General features: G+C 47.0%; 1 long non-coding RNA gene across 3 annotated transcripts in view; it reads right to left on the reverse strand.

Moving 5' to 3' along the window:
- Positions 1-22,025, reverse strand: part of LOC141133686 (uncharacterized) — a 237,959-nt gene that overhangs the window by 14,221 nt on the left and 201,713 nt on the right. Inside the window, exon 5 of one of the 3 annotated variants that reach the window (XR_012243107.1) lies at positions 13,374-13,788. The exons of the other annotated variants lie outside the window; for them this stretch is intronic. This is a non-coding gene — a long non-coding RNA (uncharacterized lncRNA). Of the gene's footprint in view, positions 1-13,373; positions 13,789-22,025 lie in introns of those variants that run through there. 3 annotated transcript variants of the gene reach the window in all.

Below are 22,025 nucleotides of genomic sequence, written 5' to 3' on the forward strand. Positions count from 1 at the left end.
ATAGAGGCACTATATCCACTGGATATTCCATAGAGGGCACTATATACACTGGATATTCCATAGAGGCACTATATACACTGGATATTCCATAGAGGCACTATATACACTGGATATTCCATAGAGGCACTATATACACTGGATATTCCATAGGGGCACTATATACACTGGATATTCCATAGAGGACACTATATACACTGGATATTCCATAGAGGGCACTATATACACTGGATATTCCATAGAGGGCACTATATACACTGGATATTCCATAGAGGGCACTATATACACTGGATATTCCATAGAGGCACTATATTCACTGGATATTCCATAGAGGCACTATATACACTGGATATTGCATAGAGTCACTATATACACTGGCTATTCCATAGATTCACTATATCAATTGGATATTCCATAGAGGGCACTATATACACTGGATATTCCATAGAGGGCACTGTATACACTGGATATTCCATAGAGGGCACTATATACACTGGATATTCCATAGAGGCACTATATCCACTGGATATTCCATAGAGGGCACTATATACACTGGATATTCCATAGAGGCACTATATACACTGGATATTGCATAGAGTCACTATATACACTGGATATTCCATAGAGGGCACTATATACACTGGATATTCCATAGTGGCACTATATACACTGGATATTCCATAGAGGCACTATATACACTGGATATTGCATAGAGTCACTATATACACTGGATATTCCATAGAGTCACTATATCCACTGGATATTCCATAGGGGCACTATATACACTGGATATTCCATAGAGGGCACTATATACACTGGATATTCTATAGAGGCACTATATCAACTGGATATTCCATAGAGGCACTCTATCCACTGGATATTCCATAGGGGCACTATATACACTGGATATTCCATAGAGGGCACTATATACACTGGATATTCCATAGAGGGCACTATATACACTGGATATTCCATAGAGGCACTATATACACTGGATATTGCATAGAGTCACTATATCCACTGGATATTCCATAGAGTCACTATATCCACTGGATATTCCATAGGGGCACTATATACACTGGATATTCCATAGAGGGCACTATATACACTGGATATTCCATAGAGGTACTATATCCACTGGATATTCCATAGAGGCACTATATCCACTGGATATTCCATAGAGGCACTCTATCCACTGGATATTCCATAGAGGGCACTGTATACACTGGATATTCCATAGAGGGCACTATATACACTGGATATTCCATAGAGGCACTATATCCACTGGATATTCCATAGAGGCACTATATACACTGGATATTCCATAAAGGCACTATATACACTGGATATTCCATAGAGTGCACTATATACACTGGATATTCCATAGAGGGCACTATATACACTGGATATTCCATAGAGGCACTATATCCACTGGATATTCCATAGAGGCACTATATACACTGGATATTCCATAGAGGCACTATATACACTGGATATTCCATAGAGGGCACTATATACACTGGATATTCCATAGGGGCACTATATACACTGGATATTCCATAGGGGCACTATATACACTGGATATTCCATAGGGGCACTATATACACTGGAGCATTTGCATATTGCAGAGCAGAGTAGGGACTGGCCAGAGAGGGATTACTTTGACGCAGTTGGCCGGCTTAAACATGTATTGCAATGTAATGGGATATTTTACAAAAAATGTACATTCTTTTTAAAAAAAAATGTAAAAACCCCTACATAACTAAGGGCTCATTCTCACAGGTACTCTGGCTGTGTGAATGAGTATTTTTTTTTTCATGCAGCTGGAGCCGCCTGTCAGACTTACCTACAGGTGTTATCATGAGTGAGCGCGTTTCCACACATAGGGCAGCCTATTCATGTCAATGGGCAGCCCTAAGAGTCAGAAACACAAACAGTCCTTGTTGTGTAGGGGTGATATTAAAAACTAACAACAATGCCGCGTTGCGTGCTAAACAGCAGCGCGTTTCTATGAGTGTCGGGAAAGGGTGCAATTTTTGCACGTGTCCCTGACACGCATTGATGTGAATGTAGGATTACTCTATGGAGATGCAGCGGCTGTACAAACACGGCTGCAGGCTCTAATCTGAGTGGTGTGCAGGTGAGCGGCCCCAAATACACACTGTCTGTGTTCGGGGACTTACACATGCTGGACGGGCCCCTGTCAGGTAGGTTGTACGGGGCCCTGTGATTTCTAACAGCAGTCCCGGCTGTTCCGCAGCTTCTCATTTCCCGACGACCAATGGAAGACAATACAGGAGCCAGAAGGGGGAAGAAAGAGGAAGAAAGTTCCACCATCACCAACCAGATCTGTTCCAATAAATATTTCATCTTACGTCTACTCCTCTCCTTTTCTGTTTATTTTACAAACTGACTCCAATCCCTCCGGTATTAATCAGCGACCTCCTGGTGTATGTGCAGCTTTCACTGCGGGGGGGAGGGGGGATCACAATACTTACCACACAGAACTACAGGTAGAGAAAAACATTTTTGATTGGTACAATGACCCCCCTAATCCTAACTCTTACCCCCTTCAACCCCATCCTTAACTACTACCCTGTAATCCTGACCCCCCCATCCCCTAAACCCCGAACCTAACCCACTACCCAATCACAGTCATTTGTGGTCCGTTAGAGGAGATTTACTACAAGTTATTATTGGACAGGAACCTCCGATCGCGCTATTGTTACAAAATTGGCGACAGTTTCCGATCTCAACCAATCCTTCCTCAGGCCGAGCAAACTCTACAATCCCGGTAATATATTTGATTGATACAAATAGTACCGGAAATTGCCGAAAAATTGCTAACAATTTTGGAGGAGATTTACTAAAACTGGATTGTGCAAAATCTGGTGCAGCTGTGCATGACAGCCAATCAGCTTCTAGCTTCCGCTTGTTCAATTAAGCTTTGATAAAGAAACCTGGAAGCTGATTGGTTTCTCTGCAGAGCTGCACCGGTTTCTGCACTCTCCCCTATAACTCTCACTATTTCCTAATTCAGATGAAAGGTAAGTTCTCCTTATAATGAGAAATGAAAAGGTGAACTTACTCCAAATATCCCGCCCACCCCTCCGGGACATGCTGTATCTATCCTAATGCTCAAAATGCCAAGTGGTGATTGGACGGCACAGCCATGTGACCCTGCTGACCAATGACAAGCGACTCTGAGGCTTCTTCTTCCTGTAAGGCGTCCCAATAGAAAGAAGAGCTTCAAATATCCCGCCCACCCCTCCGGACCCCGATGTACCCATCCTAATGCTTGTCATAGAAAGCCCTCATCACCATGTGACCAGGCTAACCAATCAGATCTTTCTATTCTGAACATTATGATGGATACTTACTATGTATTGCGATAAACTGACCGGCACGCCGGCAGCACTGGGTGGCCGTTATGTGCAAGAGTCCGGAGGGATGGTCAGGATATTAACCACTTCACCTCCAGAATATTTAGCCCCCTTCATAACCAGGCCATTTTTTTGCGATACGGTGTCCTGTCAGAATACCGCTACCCATCAGAAAATGTAAGGCCCCTTTCACACTGGGGCGTCGGCAATAAAGCGGCGCTTTACCATTGTATTTGCGGGGGGGTATTCAGCCCCTTTTAACCCCTGCTAGCAGCCGAAAAAGGGTTAAAACCACCCGCAAAGCGCTGCCGGCAGTATAGCCGCACTGCCCACTGATTTCAATGGGCAGGGGCGGTGGAGGAGCGGTATATACACCACTCCTTCACCACTCCAAAGATGCTGCTAGCAGGACTTTTTTTAACGTCCTGCTAGCGCACCGCTCCAGTGTGAAAGCCCTCGGCCATGCTGGAACGCACAGTGCATGCGAAATTTTGTTCGCAACATCACTTCCGTTACATTTTCTGATGGGTGACGGTATTCTGATAGAACAACGGCACTGCTTTACTTTAACTGACAATTGCGCGGTCGTGCGATGTTGTACCCAAATAAAATTGACGTCCCTTTTTTCCCACAAATAGAGCTTTTTTTTGGTGGTATTTGATCACCTCTGCAGTTTTTATTTTTTGTGTTATAAGCAAAAAAAGACAGACAAAAAAAAAAAGAAAAACAAAACAAACAATATTTTTACTTTCTGCTATAAAACATATCCAATAAAAAAAAAAAAATGTTTTCATCAATTTAGGCCAATATGTATTCTGCTACACATTTTTGGTAAAAACAAAAAAAACAAAAACCCCAATAAGTGTATACTGATTAGGTTGCTCAAAAGTTATCATGTCTACAAACTATGGGATATAGACTGGAATTTTTTTTTTTTTTTTTTTTACTAGTAATGTCAGTGATCAGCGATTTATAGTGGGGCTGCAATGTTGCGGTGAACAAATCGGACACTAACTGACACGTTTTGGTAACCAGTGACACCAATACAGTGATCAGTGCTAAAAAAATATGCACTGTCACTGTACTGATGACACTGGCTAGGAAGGGGTTAACATCAGGGGTGATCAAAGGGTTAAATGTGTGCCTAGCCAGTGTTTGTGTACTGTGGGGGGAGGTGCTTTTACTAGGGAAAGACATGGATCCGTGTTCCTGTTTTGCAGACACAGGTTTCATGTCTTCCCTCCTGACAGTGCCGGCAGACAGAGTCCGCATATCTGCTGATCGGCTACCGCTGTGCATAATCGTAGCCAGTAGCGTAACTAGAACCTTCAGGGCCCCGGTGCAAGAAACCATGAAGGGCCCCTCTGAACCCCAGCCAAGGGCCTTCCCTCCGAGTCCGGTGGTGGAACTCCAGGGCCCGGTTACAGGTATGACCTTTGTGAGCCCTGTAGTTCCTCCACTGGTATCAGTAGTTTATTTTTTACCATTTTTTAGGAGCCCCGTTGGGGGGCTTTGGTGAGATATCAGAGGTCTAAACAGACCTCTGATGTTCCACCTTTGAGACAAAGAGGAAGACTGAGGACAAAGCCCCCAATCCAAGTCTCTGCAGCCTCAGCTACATAGAATGAATGGACAGGAATAGCTCTGTACAGAGCTTCCTGTCCGTTCATAAAACTGAAGCATAGTAACACAGTTTACTATACGCCACAGTTATGAATGGACAGAGACAGTGATCGGTACAGATCACTGACTCTCAATTCAGAAAAAGAAGGAGCGGTAAATTACACATTTACTGGCCCATTTCCCACTCTCTGTCCTGACAAACTCCCAGCAGCAACCAGCAGGGGAGGGGGTGGGGGAACCTGGCAGAGCCCACAAGGGGGTTGGGGAAAGAGCACACAGGGGCTGGAGCGCACACCTTGCTGGTGCTGTACCCGCCCCCATCTCCAGTGACCGCACGCTGGTACCCCCCCATCCTCCAGCCAGGGGAGATGGAGTCCCTGTCCCCAGTTGTCACTAATTGATATATTGCTCAAACATGCCATGGTTATATGTGGAATTACACCCCAAAATACATCCTGCTGCTTCTCCTGAGTACGGGGATACCCCATGTGTGAGACTTTTTCAGGAGTCTAACCGCGTACGGGACCCCGAAAACCAATCACCGCCTTCAGGCTTTCTAATGCCGCGTACGAATCATTCCATCAGACATTCCGATCGTGTGCGGGCTTCATCGGACTTTTTCTTTCTAAAATTCTGATGGACCTAGAAATAGAACGTTTCAAATCTTTTCGACGGAATCAGTTCCTATCGGGAAAACCTCTCGTCTGTATGCTATTCCGACGGACCAAAAACGACGCAATGGCAGCTATTGGCTACTGGCTATTGAACTTCCTTTTTCTAGTCCCGTCGTACGTCATCACATTTTAAACTAACGGACTTTGATGTGATCGAGTTCATTCCGACGGAAAAAATGGTCGTGTGTACGCGGCATTAGGGTGCAAATTTTTTATTTCACTCCTCACTGCCCATCACAGTTTCGGAGGCCATGAAATGCCCAGATGGCACAAACCCCCCCAAATGACCCCATTTTGGAAAGTAGACACCCCAAGCTATTTGCTGAGAGGCATGGTGAGTATTTTGCAGATCTCGCTTTTTGTCCCAAAGTTTTGAAAATTGAAAAAAAAAAAAAATGTATTTTCTTAATTTTCCAAAACAACTGAGAGCTGCAAAATACTCAGCATGCCTCTCAGCAAATAGCTTGGGGTGTCTACTTTCCAAAATGGGGTCATTTGGGGGGGTTTTGTGCCATCTGGACATTTCAGGGCCTCCGAAACTGTAATAGGCAGTGAGGAGTGAAATCAAAAATTTACACCCTTAGAAATCCTGAAGGCGGTGATTGGTTTTCGGGGTCCCGTACGCGGCTAGGCTCCCAAAAAGTCCCACACATGTGGTATCCCCGTACTCAGAAGAAGCAACAGAATGTATTTTGGTTAGACATCAAAGAAATTCAGGACAGCCGCACTCCAAAAATATTTGCCTTTATTCAATAGGGTGTTATCTAAAATACAGGTCACAGCAAAGTGGAACAAAGCTTACGCGTTTCGCACTACAAGGAGTGCTTAGTCATAGCTTAATGTATTTTGGGGTGTAATTCCACATATAACCATGGCATGTTTGAACAATATATCATTTAGTGACAAATTTGTGTATTTATTTCTTTTTTTTGTAATTTTTAAATCACTTCTGACAAAAAATAAAATATTCAATGGGCTTAACAAGCCTCTCATTTCCTTGGGGTGTCTACTTTCCAAAATGGGGTCATTTGGGGGGTTTCGTACTGCCCTGCCATTTTAGCACCTCAAGAAATCAGATAGGCAGTCATAAACTAAAAGCTGTGTAAACTCCAGAAAATGTACCCTAGTTTGTAGATATAACTTTTGCGCAAACCAATAAATATACACTAATTGTCATTTTTTTTACCAAAAGACATGTGGCCGAATACATTTTGGCCAAAATGTATGACTAAAATTGAGTTTATTGGATTTTTCCTATAACAAAAAGTAGAAAATATCATTTTTTTCCCAAATTTTCGGTCTTTTCCGTTTATATCGCAAAGGTAATCAAATACCATCAAAAGAAAGCTCTATTTGTTGGAAGAAAAGGACGCAAATTTCGTTTGGGTACAGCATTGCATGACCTCGCAATTACCAGTTAAAGCAGCGCAGTTCGCGCCCCCCCCCCCCAAAAAAAAAAACAAACAGCCACCACTGTCATAGACTGACAGATAGATTGATAGATAGACGGCGTTGTGCTGCATTTTGCAGAGCAGAGTAGGGACTGGCCAGAGAGGGATTACTTTGAAGCAGTTGACCGGCATAAAACTTACATTGCAATGAATGTGAACTAAAAATCCCTGTTTTTTGTGAAAAGTTTACTAGAAAGCATAGTAGTGTGCATCAGAGGGTTCAACCAGAATTTATAGCGGTCACTTTCATTTAGCACCTGATGGGTTATATATATGTATACACTATTGACACTATATACACTGGATATTCCATAGAGGGCACTATATACACTGGATATTCCATAGAGGGCACTATATACAGTGGATATTCCATGGAGGGCACTATATACACTGGATATTCCATAGAGGGCACTATATTCACTGGATATTTCATAGAGGCACTATATACACTGGATATTCCATAGAGGGCACTATATTCACTGGATATTTCATAGAGGGCACTATATACACTGGAAATTCCATAGAGTCACTATATCCACTGGATATTCCATAGAGGGCACTATATACACTGGATATTCCATATAGGGCACTATATCCACTGGATATTCCATAGAGGGCACTATATCCACTGGATATTCCATAGAGGGCACTATATCCACTGGAAATTCCATAGAGTCACTATATCCACTGGATATTCCATAGAGGGCACTATATACACTGGATATTCCATAGAGGGCACTATATACACTGGATATTCCATAGAGGGCACTATATACACTGGATATTCCATAGAGGGCACTATATACACTGGATATTCCATAGATTCACTATATCCACTGGATATTCCATAAGAGCACTATATCCATTGGAAATTCCATAAAGGGTAGTATATACACTGGATATTACATAGAGGGCACTATATACACTGGATATTCCATAGAGGGCACTATATACACTGGATATTCCATAGAGGGCACAATTTCCCCTTTATATTCCATAGAGGCGCTATATACACTGGATATTCCATAGGGGCACTATATACACTGGATATTCCATAGGGGCACTATATACACTGGATATTCCATAGGGGCACTATATACACTGGAGCATTTGCATATTGCAGAGCAGAGTAGGGACTGGCCAGAGAGGGATTACTTTGACGCAGTTGGCCGGCTTAAACATGTATTGCAATGTAATGGGATATTTAAAAAAAAAAATGTACATTCTTTTTTAAAAAAATTTAAAAAAACCTACATAACGAAGGGCTCATTCTCACAGGTACTCTGGCTGTGTGAATGAGTATTTTTTTTTTCATGCAGCTGGAGCCGCCTGTCAGACTTGGTTCACACCTACAGGTGTTATCATGAGTGAGCGCGTTTCCACATGTAGGGCAGCCTATTCATGTCAATGGGCAGCCTTAAGAGTCAGAAACAGTCCTTGTTGTGTAGGGGTGCTATTAAAAACTAACGACAGCGTTGCGTTGCATGCTAAACAGCAGCGCGTTTCTATGAGTGTCGGGAAAGGGTGCAATTTTCGCACGCGTCCCTGACACGCATTGATGTGAATGTAGGATTACTCAATGGAGACGCAGCGGCTGTACAAACACGGCTGCAGGCTCTAATCTGACTGGTGTGCAGGTGAGCGGCCCCAAATACACACTGTCTGTGTTCGGGGACTTACACATGCTGGGCGGGCCCCTGTCAGGTAGGTTGTACGGGGCCCTGTGATTTCTAACAGCAGTCCCGGCTGTTCCGCAGCTTCTCATTTCCCGACGACCAATGGAAGACAATACAGGAGCCAGAAGGGGGAAGAAAGAGGAAGAAAGTTCCACCATCACCAACCAGATCTGTTCCAATAAATATTTCATCTTACGTCTACTCCTCTCCTTTTCTGTTTATTTTACAAACTGACTCCAATCCCTCCGATATTAATCAGCGACCTCCTGGTGTATGTGCAGCTTTCACTGCGGGGGGGAGGGGGGATCACAATACTTACCACACAGAACTACAGGTAGATAAAAACATTTTTTATTGGTACAATGACCCCCCTAATCCTAACTCTTACCCCCCCCAACCCCATCCTCAACTACTACCCTGTAATCCTGACCCCCATCCCCTAAACCCTGAACCTAACCCACTACCCAATCACAGTCATTTGTGCTCCGTTAGAGGAGATTTACTACAAGTTATTATTGGACAGGAACCTCCGATCGCGCTATTGTTACAAAATTGGCGACAGTTTCCGATCTCAACCAATCCTTCCTCAGGCCGAGCAAACTCTACAATCCCGGTAATATATTTAGTGGATACAAATAGTACCGGAAATTGCCGAAATATTGATAATAATTTTGGAGGAGATTTATTAAAACTGGATTGTGCAAAATCTGGTGCAGATGTGCATGACAGCCAATCAGCTTCTAGCTTCAGCTTCTTCAATTAAGCTTTGACAAGGGAAGCTGGAAGCTGATTGGTTACTCTGCAGAGCTGCACCAGTTTCTGCACTCTCCCCTATAACTCTCACTATTTCCTAATTCAGATAAAAGGTAAGTTCTCCTTATAATGAGAAATGAAAAGGTGAACTTACTCCAAATATCCCGCCCACCCCTCCGGGACATGCTGTATCCATCCTAATGCACACAATGCCAAGTGGTGATTGGACGGCACAGCCATGTGACCCTGCTGACCAATGAGAAGCGACTCTGAGGCTTCTTCTTCCTGTAAGATGTCCCAATACAAAGAAGAGCTTCAAATATCCCGCCCATCCCTCCGGACCCCGATGTACCCATCCTAATGCTTGTCATAGAAAGCCCTCATCACCATGTGACCAGGCTAACCAATCAGATCTTTCTATTCTGAACATTATGATGGATACTTACTATGTATTGCGATAAACTGACCGGCACGCCGGCAGCACTGGGTGGCCGCCATATGCAAGAATCCGGAGGGGTGGTCAGGATATTAACCACTTCACCTCCAGAATATTTAGTCCCCTTCATAACCAGGCCATTTTTTTGCGATACGGTGTCCTGTCAGAATACCGCTACCCATCAAAAAATGTAAGGCCCCTTTCACACTGGGGCGTCGGCAATAAAGCGGCGCTTTACCATCGTATTTACGGGGTGGTATTCAGCCCCTAGTGGCCCTAGGGGCACTTTTAACCCCTGCTGGCAGCCGAAAAAGGGTTAAAACCACCCGCAAAGCGCTGCCGGCAGTATAGCCGCGCTGCCCACTGATTTCAATGGGCAGGGGCGGTGGAGGAGCGGTATATACACCACTCCTTCACCGCTCCAAAGATGCTGCTAGCAGGACTTTTTGTAACGTCCTGCTAGCGCACGCTCCAGTGTGAAAGCCCTCGGGGAGACAGGAGCGGCTCTTTCAGAGCGCTTTGCAGGCGCTATTTTTAGCGCTGTAGCGCCTCAGTGTGAAAGGGGTCTAACGGAAGTGACGTTCTAAACAAAAAATGCTTACTGAGCATGCGCCATGTTTTCCAACATGACCGCTACTCGTTCCAATAAGTTTCTAATCTGACAGAACACGAAGACAGCAGCGGACATTTTCTTACACCCAGGCAAGCAGGCAGAAGGTGGCGTCGGCCATCTTGGTACACCCAGCACTGCTCAGCGATGAATTTGTCTATTTCAGTATATAAGGTGAGTTAACTGCTAGAATAATGCCCCGTACACACGGTCCGACATTGATCGGACATTCCGACAACAAAATCCATGGATTTTTTCTGACGGATGTTGGTTCAAACTTGTCTTGCATACACACGGTCACACAAAGTTGTCGGAAAATCCGATTTTTCTGAACGCGGTGACGTAAAACACGTACGTCCGGACTATAAACGGGGCAGTGGCCAATAGCTTTCGTCTCTTAATTTATTCTGAGCATGCGTGGCACTTTGTCCATCGGATTTGTGTACACACGATCGGAATTTCCGACAACGGATTTTGTTGTCGGAAAATTTTATATCCTGCTCTCAAACTTTGTGTGTCGGAAATTCCGATGGAAAATGTGTGATGGAGCCTACACACGGTCGGAATTTCAGACAACAAGGTCCTATCACACATTTTCCGTCGGAATATCCGACCGTGTGTACGGGGCATTAGTGTGAAAATGAAGACTTGCCTGAGTGTAAGAAGATGTCCGCTGTCACCTTCGTGTTCTGTCAGATTAGGAAACCTATTGAAACGCATAGCGGCCATGCTGGAACGCACAGTGCATGCGCAATTTTTTTTCGCAACATCACTTTTGTTACATTTTCTGATGGGTAACGGTATTCTGATAGAACAACGGCACTGCTTTACTTTAACTGACAATTGCGCGGTCGTGCAATGTTGTACCCAAATAAAATGGATGTCCTTTTTTCCCACAAATAGAGCTTTCTTTTGGTGGTATTTGATCACGTCTGCGGTTTTTATTTTTTGTGCTATAAGCAAAAAAAGAGCGACAAAAAAAAAAACAAAACAAACAATATTTTTACTTTCTGCTATAAAACATATCCAATAAAAAAAAAAAAAATGTTTTCATCAATGTAGGCCAATATGTATTCTGCTACCCATTTTTGGTAAAAACAAAAAACAAAAACCCCAATAAGTGTATACTGATTAGGTTGCTCAAAAGTTATCATGTCTACAAACAATGGGATATAGACTGGAATTTTTTTTTTTTTTTTTTACTAGTAATGTCAGTAATCAGCGATTTATAGTGGGGCTGCAATGTTGCGGTGAACAAATTGGACACTAACTGACACTTTTTGGTAACCAGTGACACCAATACAGTGATCAGTGCTAAAAAAATATGCACTGTCACTGTACTGATGACACTGGCTGGGAAGGGGTTAACATCAGGGGTGATCAAAGGGTTAAATGTGTGCCTAGCCAGTGTTTGTGTACTGTGGGGGGAGGTGCTTTTACTAGGGGAAGACATGGATCCATGTTCCTGTTTTGCAGACACAGGATTCATGTCTTCCCTCCTGACAGTGCCGGCGGACATCGAGTCCGCATACCCGCTGATCGGCTTCCGCTGTGCATAATCGCAGCCAGTAGCGTAACTAGTACCTTCAGGGCCCCGGCCCCTGACGTTTCTGGATTCTGAGTCATGGGGAAAGCAAAATAATTGTCAAAGGATCTGTAGGAAAAAGGAATTTGAACTGTATAAAGATATAAAAGATATCCAAGGAATTGAGCATCCAATCAGCAGTGTTCAAACTCTAATCAAGAAGTGGAAAATTAGGGGTTCTGTTAAAACCAAACCGCAGTCAGGTAGACCAACTAGAAATTCATCCACAACTGCCAGGAAAATTGTTTGGGATGCAAAGAAAAACCCACAAATAACTTCAGGTTCCACTGGTAAGGGGCCGAAATTCTCACTCTGATGTGACGGGGTGTCCTCTGAAAACAGGGGGGGAGATCTCTGATGTGATGACAGTATCTCTGATGTGATAGGGAGATCTCTGATGTGATGAGAGTATCTCTGATGTGATGGGGGACCTTTGATGTGATAGGGAGATCTCTGATGTGATGGGGGTCCTCTGATGTGATGGGGGACCTCTGATGTGATGGGGGGATCCTCTGATGTGATGGGGGATCTCTGATGTGATGGGGGTCCTCTGATGTGATGGGGGAGTCCTCAGATGTGATGGGGTGCTTCTGATGTGATGGGGGACCTACAAAGTGATGGGGGGTCCTCTGGTGTGATGGGGGTGATCTCTGATGTCATGGGATGCTTCTGATGTGAAGGGGGGACCTCTGATGTGATGGGGGTTCTTTGATGTGATGGGGGATCCAATGATGTGATGGGGGGATCACTGATGTGATGGGGGACCAATGAAGTGATGGGGGTCCTCTGATGTGATGGGGGGATCTCTGATGTGATGGGGGATCCTCTGATATGATGGGGGGATCTCTGATGTGATAGGGGATCCTCTGATGTGATGGGGGGTTCTCTGATGTGATGAGGGGTCCTCTGATCTGATGGGGGTACCTCTGATGTGATGGGGGGTACCTCTGATGTGATGGGGGATCTCTGATGTGATGGGGGTACCTCTGATGTGATGGGGGTACCTCTGATGTGATGGGGGGTCCTCTGATGTGATGGGGGGGGTCCTCTGATGTGATGGGGGACCTCTGATGTGATGGGGGGTCCTCTGATGTGATGGGGGGTCCTCTGATGTGATGGGGGGAGCTCTGAAGTGATGGGGAGATCTCTAATGGGATTGGGGAACGCTGATGTGATGGGGGTACCTCTGATGTGATGGGGGTACCTCTGATGTGATGGGGTACCTCTGATGTGATGGGGGTACCTCTGATGTGATGGGGGATCTCTGATGTGATGGGGGGATCTGTAAAGTGTTTGAAAAAGGCCTCTCGCGCTACTTAAACAGTAATCTAAACCAATAAAAAGTACAAGTAAAAATGCAGCAAAATCTTTCAGTGTATCACATGTATCACAGCAGGATCATTTATGGATTATCATCTCCATCAATCCTAACAGCCACAGAATTTCATCACTTTTTATTCACCCTAGGAAGTTTTGGACATTTATTGACACTTATTTTATTTTATTTTTCTTTCTTTCTTTCTTTCTTTCTTTCTTTCTTTCTTTCTTTCTTTCTTTCTTTATTGACTTTTGTTTTTCCTGTACACAAGGTGGTACACACCTATTTTCACATTAGTTTATATTAGGACACATTTTAAGTATACATGGCATGATTGAGAATATATGATCTATGCGTGTAATTTTGTATATTATACATTGTCACTTCACTTGGATGGTTTAAATACACGTATTTTTTTTATTTATTTATATTTATATCCCATTTGGGATGATTTATTTAGAATATTCCATTGCAATTTGCACAAAATCACTTTATTCACCGGGATCTGTAAAGTGATGTGGGGATCTCTGATGTGATGGGGGTTCTCTGATGTGAAGAGGGTTCTCTAATGTGATAGGGGGATCCTCTGATGTGATGGAGGATCCTCTGATGTGATGGGGGGTCCTCTGATATGATGGTGGGTTCCCTGATGTGATGAGAGGATCTCTAATGTGATGGGGGGGGGGTCCTCTGATGTGAAGGGGGATCTCTGATGTGATGGGGGGTCCTCTGATGTGATGGGGGGTCCTCTGACGTGATGGGGGAGCTCTGATGATGGGGGATCTCTGATGTGATGGGTGCTTCTGATGTGACGGGGGATCTCTGATGTGATGGGGGGTCCTCTGATGTGATGGGGGTGATTTCTGATGTGATGGGGTGCATCTGATGTAATGGAGGGTCCTTTGATGTGATGGGGGTGATCTCTGATGTGATGGGGTGCTTCTGATGTAATGGAGGGTCCTTTGATGTGATGGGGGTCCTCTGATGTGATGGGAGTACCTCTGATGTGATGGGGGATCTCAAATCTTATGGGGGGACCTCAGATGTGTTGGAGGGACCTCAGATGTCATGGGAATCTCAGATGCAATGAGGAGTCCTTTCATGTGATGGGGGACCTCTGATGTGCTTAGGGATGTGCCAGGGGACCTCAAATGAGATGAGGGATCCTCTGATTTAATAGGGAGATCTCTGATGTGATGGGGGGGGGGGGGTACTCTCATGTGATGGGGGATCTTCTGACATGCTGGGGGTTCTCTGATGTGATGGGGGGTTTCTGATATGATGGGGGATCTCTAATGTGATGGGGTGCGTCTAATGTGATGGGGGACCTCTGATGTGATGGGGGTCCTCTGATGTGATGGGGGGTCCTCTGATGTGATGGGGGGATCCTCTGATGTGATGGGGGTTCTCTGATGTGATAGGGGATCATATGATGTGATGGGAGGATCTATGATGTGATGGGGGACCTATGAAGTGATTAAGGGTTCCTCTGATGTGATGGGGTACTTCTGATGTGATGGGGGTCCTGTGATGTGATGGGGGGATCTCTGATTTGATGGGAGAAGATCTGATATGATGGGGGACCTCTGATGTGATGGGGGGGGATCTCTAATCTGATGGGGGGACCTCTGATGTGATGGGGGGGTCCTATTATTTAATGGGGGGACCTCTGATGTGCTAGGGGACCTCTAATGAGATGGGGGGATTCTCTGATGTGATGGGGGTGATCCTCTGATGTGATGAGGGGGATCCTCTGATGTGATGGGGGGGCCCTCTGATGTGATGAGGGATCATATTATTTAATGGGGGGACCTCTGATGTGCTAGGGGACCTCTAATGAGATGGGGGATCTCTGATGTGATGGGAGATCTCTAATGTGATAAGGGGACCTGTGATGTGATGGGGGTCCTCTAATGTGATGGGGGGGGGGGTACCTCTGATGTGGTGGGGGACCTCTGTGATGTGATAGGGGATCTGTGATGTGATGGGGGGATCTCTGATGTGATGAGGGGATCTCTGATGTGATGGGGGGTTCTCTGATGTGATGGGGGATCTCTGATGTGATTGGGGACCTCTGATGTGATGGGGGTCCTCTGATGTAATGGGGGATCTCTGATGTGATGGGGGATCTCTGATGTGATGGGGGGAGTCCTCTGATGTGATGGGGGGAGTCCTCTGATGTGATAGGGTGGTTCTGATGTGATGGGGGACCTATGAAGTGATGGGGGATCTCTGATATGATAGGGTGCTTCTGATGTGATGGGGGACCTCTGATGTGATGGGGGACCCCTATGATGTGATGGGGGATCACAAATGTGATAGGGGATCTCTGATGTGATGGGGGGGACCTATGATGTGATGGGGGGGACCTATGATGTGATGGGGGGGGTCCTCTGATGTGATGGGGGGATCCTCTGGTGTGATGGGGGATCTCTGATGTGATGGGGGGGACCTATGATGTGATGGGAGGGTCCTCTGATGTGATGGGGGGGATCCTCTGGTGTGATCTCTGATGTGATGGGAGGTCCGCTTATTTAATGGGAGGTCATTTGATGTGATGGGGAGATCTCTGGTGTGATGGGGGGTCCTCTGATGTGCTGTGGGTCCTCTGATGTATTGGGGGACCTATGAGGTAATGAGGGGTCCTCTGATATGAAAGGGTTACCTCTGATGTGAGCGGGTGACCTCTAAAGTGATGGAGGTATCTCCGATTTGATAGGGGAAGACCTGATGTGATGGGGGGGTCCTCTGATATGATGGGGGTCCTCTGATGTGATGGGGGACCTCAACAGTGATGGAGATATCTCTGATTTGATAGGGAGGTCCTCTGATGTGATGGGGGTCCTTTGATGTGATGGGGGACCTCTAAAGTGATGGGGCGTCCTTTGATGTAATGGGGGTATCTCTGATGTGATGGGGGGTCTTCTGATGTGATGGGGGGCTCTGATGGGATGGGGCTATATCTGATATTATGGTGGGGACCTCTAATGTGATGGGGGATCTATAATGTGATGGGGAGATCTCTGATGTGATGGGGTGCCTCTGATGTGATGGGGGGACCTCTGGTGTGATGGGGGGACCTCTGATGTGATGGGGGACCTCTGATGTGATGGGAAGATGTCTAATGTGATGGGGAGATGTCTAATGTGATGGGGGGTTCTCTGATGTGATGGGGGGATCGCTGATGTGATTGAGGGACCTCTGATGTGATGGAGGACCTCTGATATGAAAATTGTACCTTTGATGTCATCAGTGGAACCTATAAAGTGACAGGGGTACCTCTAATGTGATGGGGGTATCTCTGATGTGATGAGGGGTCCTCTGATGTAATGGGGGGGGGGGGGGGTCCTATTAATAAGGGGGACCTCTGAGGAGATGGGGGATTCTCTGATGTGATGGGTGATTCTCTGATGTGATGGGAGACCTCTGATGTAATGGGGGGACCTCTGATGTAATGGGGGGACCTCTGTTATGTGATTTGGGGGATTTGTAAAGTGATGTGGGGATCTCTGATGTGATGTGATGGGGGTCCTCTGATGTGATGGGGGTCCTCTGATGTGATGGGGGGACCTCTGATATGAAAGAGGTACCTCTGATGTGATCAGGGACCTCTAAAGTGATGGGGGTATCTCTGATTTGATTGGAGAAGATCTGATATGATGGGGGGATCACTAATGTGATGGGGGACCTCTGATGTGATGGGGGGATCTCTAATCTGATGGGAGGACCTCTGATGTGATGAGGGATCATATTATTTAATGGGGGGACCTCTGATGTGCTAGGGGACCTCTAATGAGATGGGGGATCTCTAATGTGATAAGGGGACCTGTGATGTGATGGGGGTCCTCTAATGTGATGGGGGTATATCTGATATGATGGGGGGGGGTACCTCTGATGTGGTGGGGGACCTCTGTGATGTGATAGGGGGATCTGTGATGTGATGGGGGGATCTCTGATGTGATGAGGGGATCTCTGATGTGATGGGGGATCTCTGATGTGATGGGGGTTCTCTGATGTGATGGGGGATCTCTGATGATATTGGGGACCTCTGATGTGATGGGGGACCTCTGATGTGATGGGGGGATCCTATGATGTGATGGGGGGATCACAAATGTGATGGGGGATCTCTGATGTGATGGGGGGACCTATGATGTGATGGGGGGGTCCTCTGATGTGATGGGGGGATCCTCTGGTGTGATGGGGGACCTCTGATGTGATGGGGGAATCCTCTGATGTGATGGGGGATCTCTGATGTGATGGGGGGTCCTCGAATGTGATGGGGGGATCACTAATGTGACGGGGGACCTATGAAGTGATGGGGGGATCTCTAATCTGATGGGGGGACCTCTGATGTGATGAGGGATCATATTATTTAATGGGGGGACCTCTAATGAGATGGGGGATCTCTAATGTGATAAGGGGACCTGTGATGTGATGGGGGTCCTCTAATGTGATGGGGGTATATCTGATATGATGGGGGGGGTACCTCTGATGTGGTGGGGGACCTCTGTGATGTGATAGGGGGATCTGTGATGTGATGGGGTGCTTCTGATGTGATGGGGGACCTACAAAGTGATGGGGGTCCTCTGGTGTGATGGGGGTGATCTCTGATGTCATGGGGTGCTTCTGATGTGAAGGGGGACCTCTGATGTGATGGGGGATCCTATGAAGTGATGGGGGATCCTCTGATGTGATGGGGGGATCTCTGATGTGATAGGGGATCCTCTGATGTGATGGGGGGTTCTCTGATGTGATGAGGGGTCCTCTGATGTGATGGGGGAGTCCTCAGATGTGATGGGGTGCTTCTGATGTGATGGGGGACCTACAAAGTGATGGGGGGTCCTCTGGTGTGATGGGGGTGATCTCTGATGTGATGAGGGGATCTCTGATGTGATGGGGGGTTCTCTGATGTGATGGGGGATCTCTGATGTGATGGGGGATCTCTGATGTGATGGGGGGTCCTCTGATGTGATGGGGGAGTCCTCAGATGTGATGGGGTGCTTCTGATGTGATGGGGGACCTACAAAGTGATGGGGGGTCCTCTGGTGTGATGGGGGTGATCTCTGATGTCATGGGATGCTTCTGATGTGAAGGGGGGACCTCTGATGTGATGGGGGTTCTCTGATGTGATGGGGGATCCAATGATGTGATGGGGGGATCACTGATGTGATGGGGGACCAATGAAGTGATGGGGGTCCTCTGATGTGATGGGGGTCTCCCTGATGTGATGGAGGATCCTCTGATATGATGGGGGGGATCTCTGATGTGATGGGGGATCCTCTGATGTGATGGGGGATCTCTGATGTGATGGGGGGTCCTCTGATGTGATGGGGGGGGGGTCCTCTAATGTGACAAGGGGTCCTCTGATGTGATGGGGGACCTCTGATGTGATGGGGGATCTCTGATGTGATGGGGAGAGCTCTAATGGGATGGGGGAACGCTGATGTGATGGAGAATCCTCTGATGTGTTGGAGGGTCCTCTGATGTGATGAGGGGATCTCTGATGTGATTGGGGGTTCTCTGATGTGATGGGGGGATCTCTTATGTGATGGAGGATCCCTGATGTGATGGGGGGATCTCTTATGTGATGGAGGATCCCTGATGTGATGGGGGGATCTCTTATGTGATGGAGGATCCCTGATGTGATGGGGGGATCTCTTATGTGATGGAGGATCCCTGATGTGATGGGGGGATCTCTTATGTGATGGAGGATCCCTGATGTGATGGGGGGCTTCTGATGTGATTGGTGACCTCTGATGTGATGAGGAATACTCTGATGTAATGGGGGGTCCTCTGATGTGATTGGGGGTCCTCTGATGTGATTGGGGACCTCTGATGTGATGTGAGTCCTCTGATGTATTGGGCGACCTATGAGGTGATGGGGGGTCCTCTGATATGAAAGGGTTACCTCTGATGTGAGCGGGTGACCTCTAAAGTGATAGAGGTATCTCCGATTTGATAGGGGAAGACCTGATGTGATGGGGGGGTCCTCTGATGTGATGGGGGACCTCTACAGTGATGGAGGTATCTCTGATTTGATAGGGGGGTCCTCTGATGTGATGGGGGTCCTTTGATGTGATGGGGGACCTCTAAAGTGATGGGGGGGTCCTTTGATGTAATGGGAGTATCTCTGATGTGATGGGGGTCCTCTGATGTGATGGGGCTATATCTGATATTATGGTGGGGACCTCTAATGTGATGGGGGATCTATAATGTGATGGGGAGATCTCTGATGTGATGAGGTGCCTCTGATGTGATGGGGGACCTCTGATGTGATGGGGGGACCTCTGATGTGATGGGAAGATGTCTAATGTGATGGGGAGATGTCTAATGTGATGGGGGGTTCTCTGATGTGATGGGGGGATCGCTGATGTGATTGAGGGACCTCTGATGTGATGGAGGACCTCTGATATGAAAATTGTACCTTTGATGTCATCAGTGGAACCTATAAAGTGACAGGGGTACCTCTAATGTGATGGGGGTATCTCTGATGTGATGAGGGGTCCTCTGATGTAATGGGGGGGGGGGGTCCTATGATTTAAAGGGGGGACCTCTGAGGAGATGGGGGATTCTCTGATGTGATGGGTGATTCTCTGATGTGATGGGAGACCTCTGATGTAATGGGGGGACCTCTGATGTGATAGGGGACCTCTGTGATGTGATTTGGGGGATCTGTAAAGTGATGTGGGGATCTCTGATGTGATGGGGGTCCTCTGATGTGATGAGGGGTCCTCTGATGTGATGGGGGTCCTCTGATGTGATGGGGGACCTCTGATATGAAAGAGGTACCTCTGATGTGATCAGGGGCCTCTAAAGCGATGGGGGTATCTCTGATTTGATTGGAGAAGATCTGATATGATGGGGTACCTCTGATGTGATGGGGGTATCTCTGATGTGATGGGGGGATCTCTAATCTGATGGGGGGACCTCTGATGTGATGAGGGATCATATTATTTAATGGGGGGACCTCTGATGTGCTAGGGGACCTCTAATGAGATGGGGGATCTCTGATGTGATGGGAGATCTCTAATGTGATAAGGGGACCTGTGATGTGATGGGGGCCCTCTAATGTGATGGGGGTATATCTGATATGATGGGGGGGGGGGGAACTCTGATGTGATGGGGGATCTGTGATGTGATGGGGGGATCTCTGATGTGATGAGGGGATCTCTGATGTGATGGGGGATCTTTGATGTGATGGGGGTTCTCTGATGTGATGAGGGGACCTCTGATGTGATGGGGGGTCCTCTGATGTGACGAGGGGTCCTCTGATGTGATGGGGGTCCTCTGATATGATGGAGGATCTCTGATGTGATGGGGAGAGCTCTAATGGGATGGGGGAATGCTGATGTGATGAGGAATACTCTGATGTGATTGGGGACCTCTGATGTGATTGGGGGGTCCTCTGATGTGATGAGGGGATCTCTGATGTGATGGGGGATCTCTGATGTGATGGGGGGTCCTCTAATGTGATGGGGGGAGTCATCTGATGTGATGGGGTGCTTCTGATGTGATGGGGGACCTCTGATGTGATGGGGGGATCCTATGATGTGATGGGGGGACCTCTGATGTGATGGTGGGATTCTATGATGTGATGGGGGGACCTCTGATGTGATGGGGGGATCCTATGATGTGATGGGGGATCACTAATGTGATGGGGGACCTATGAAGTGATGGGGGTCCTCTGATGTGATGGGGATCCTCAGTGTGATGGGGGATGTCTGATGTGATGGGGGATCCTCTGATGTGATGGGGGGATCTCTGATGTAATGGGGGGGTCCTCTGATGTGATGGGGGGGTCTCTGATTTGATGGGGGTCCTCTGGTGTGATGGGGTGCTTCTGATGTGATGGGGGATCTCTGATGTAATAAGGGGGGGGGTCCTCTGATGTGATGGGGGGGTTCTCTGATTTGATGGGGGATCTCTGATGTGATGGGGGGATCCTGTGATGTGATGGGGTGCTTCTGATGTGATGGGGGTCCTCTGATGTGATGGGGGTCTTCTGATGTGATGGAGGGATCTCTGATGTGATGGGGGATCCTCTGATGTGATGGAGGATCCTCTGATGTGATGGGGGGTCCCCTGATGTGATGGGGTGCTTCTGATGTGATGGAGGATCTCTGATGTGATGGGGGGACCTCTGATGTGATGGGGTGCTTCTGATGTGATGGAGGATCTCTGATGTGATGGGGGGAGGGTCCTCTGATGTGATGGGGGGCTCACTAATGTAATGGGGGACCTATGAAGTGATGGGGGTCCTCTGTTGTGATGGGGGACCTCTGATGTGATGGGGGATCCTCTGATGTGATTGGGAACCTCTGATGTGATGAGGGGATCTCTGATGTGATGGGGTGCTTCTGATGTGATGGGGGTCCCCTGATGTGATGGGGTGCTTCTGATGTGATGGAGGATCTCTGATGTGATGGGGGGACCTCTGATGTGATGGGGTGCTTCTGATGTGATGGAGGATCTCTAATGTGATGGGGGGAGGGTCCTCTGATGTGATGGGGGGCTCCTAT

Source organism: Aquarana catesbeiana, linkage group LG03 (assembly GCF_042186555.1).
Source record: "Aquarana catesbeiana isolate 2022-GZ linkage group LG03, ASM4218655v1, whole genome shotgun sequence".
NCBI lineage: Eukaryota > Metazoa > Chordata > Amphibia > Anura > Ranidae > Aquarana > Aquarana catesbeiana.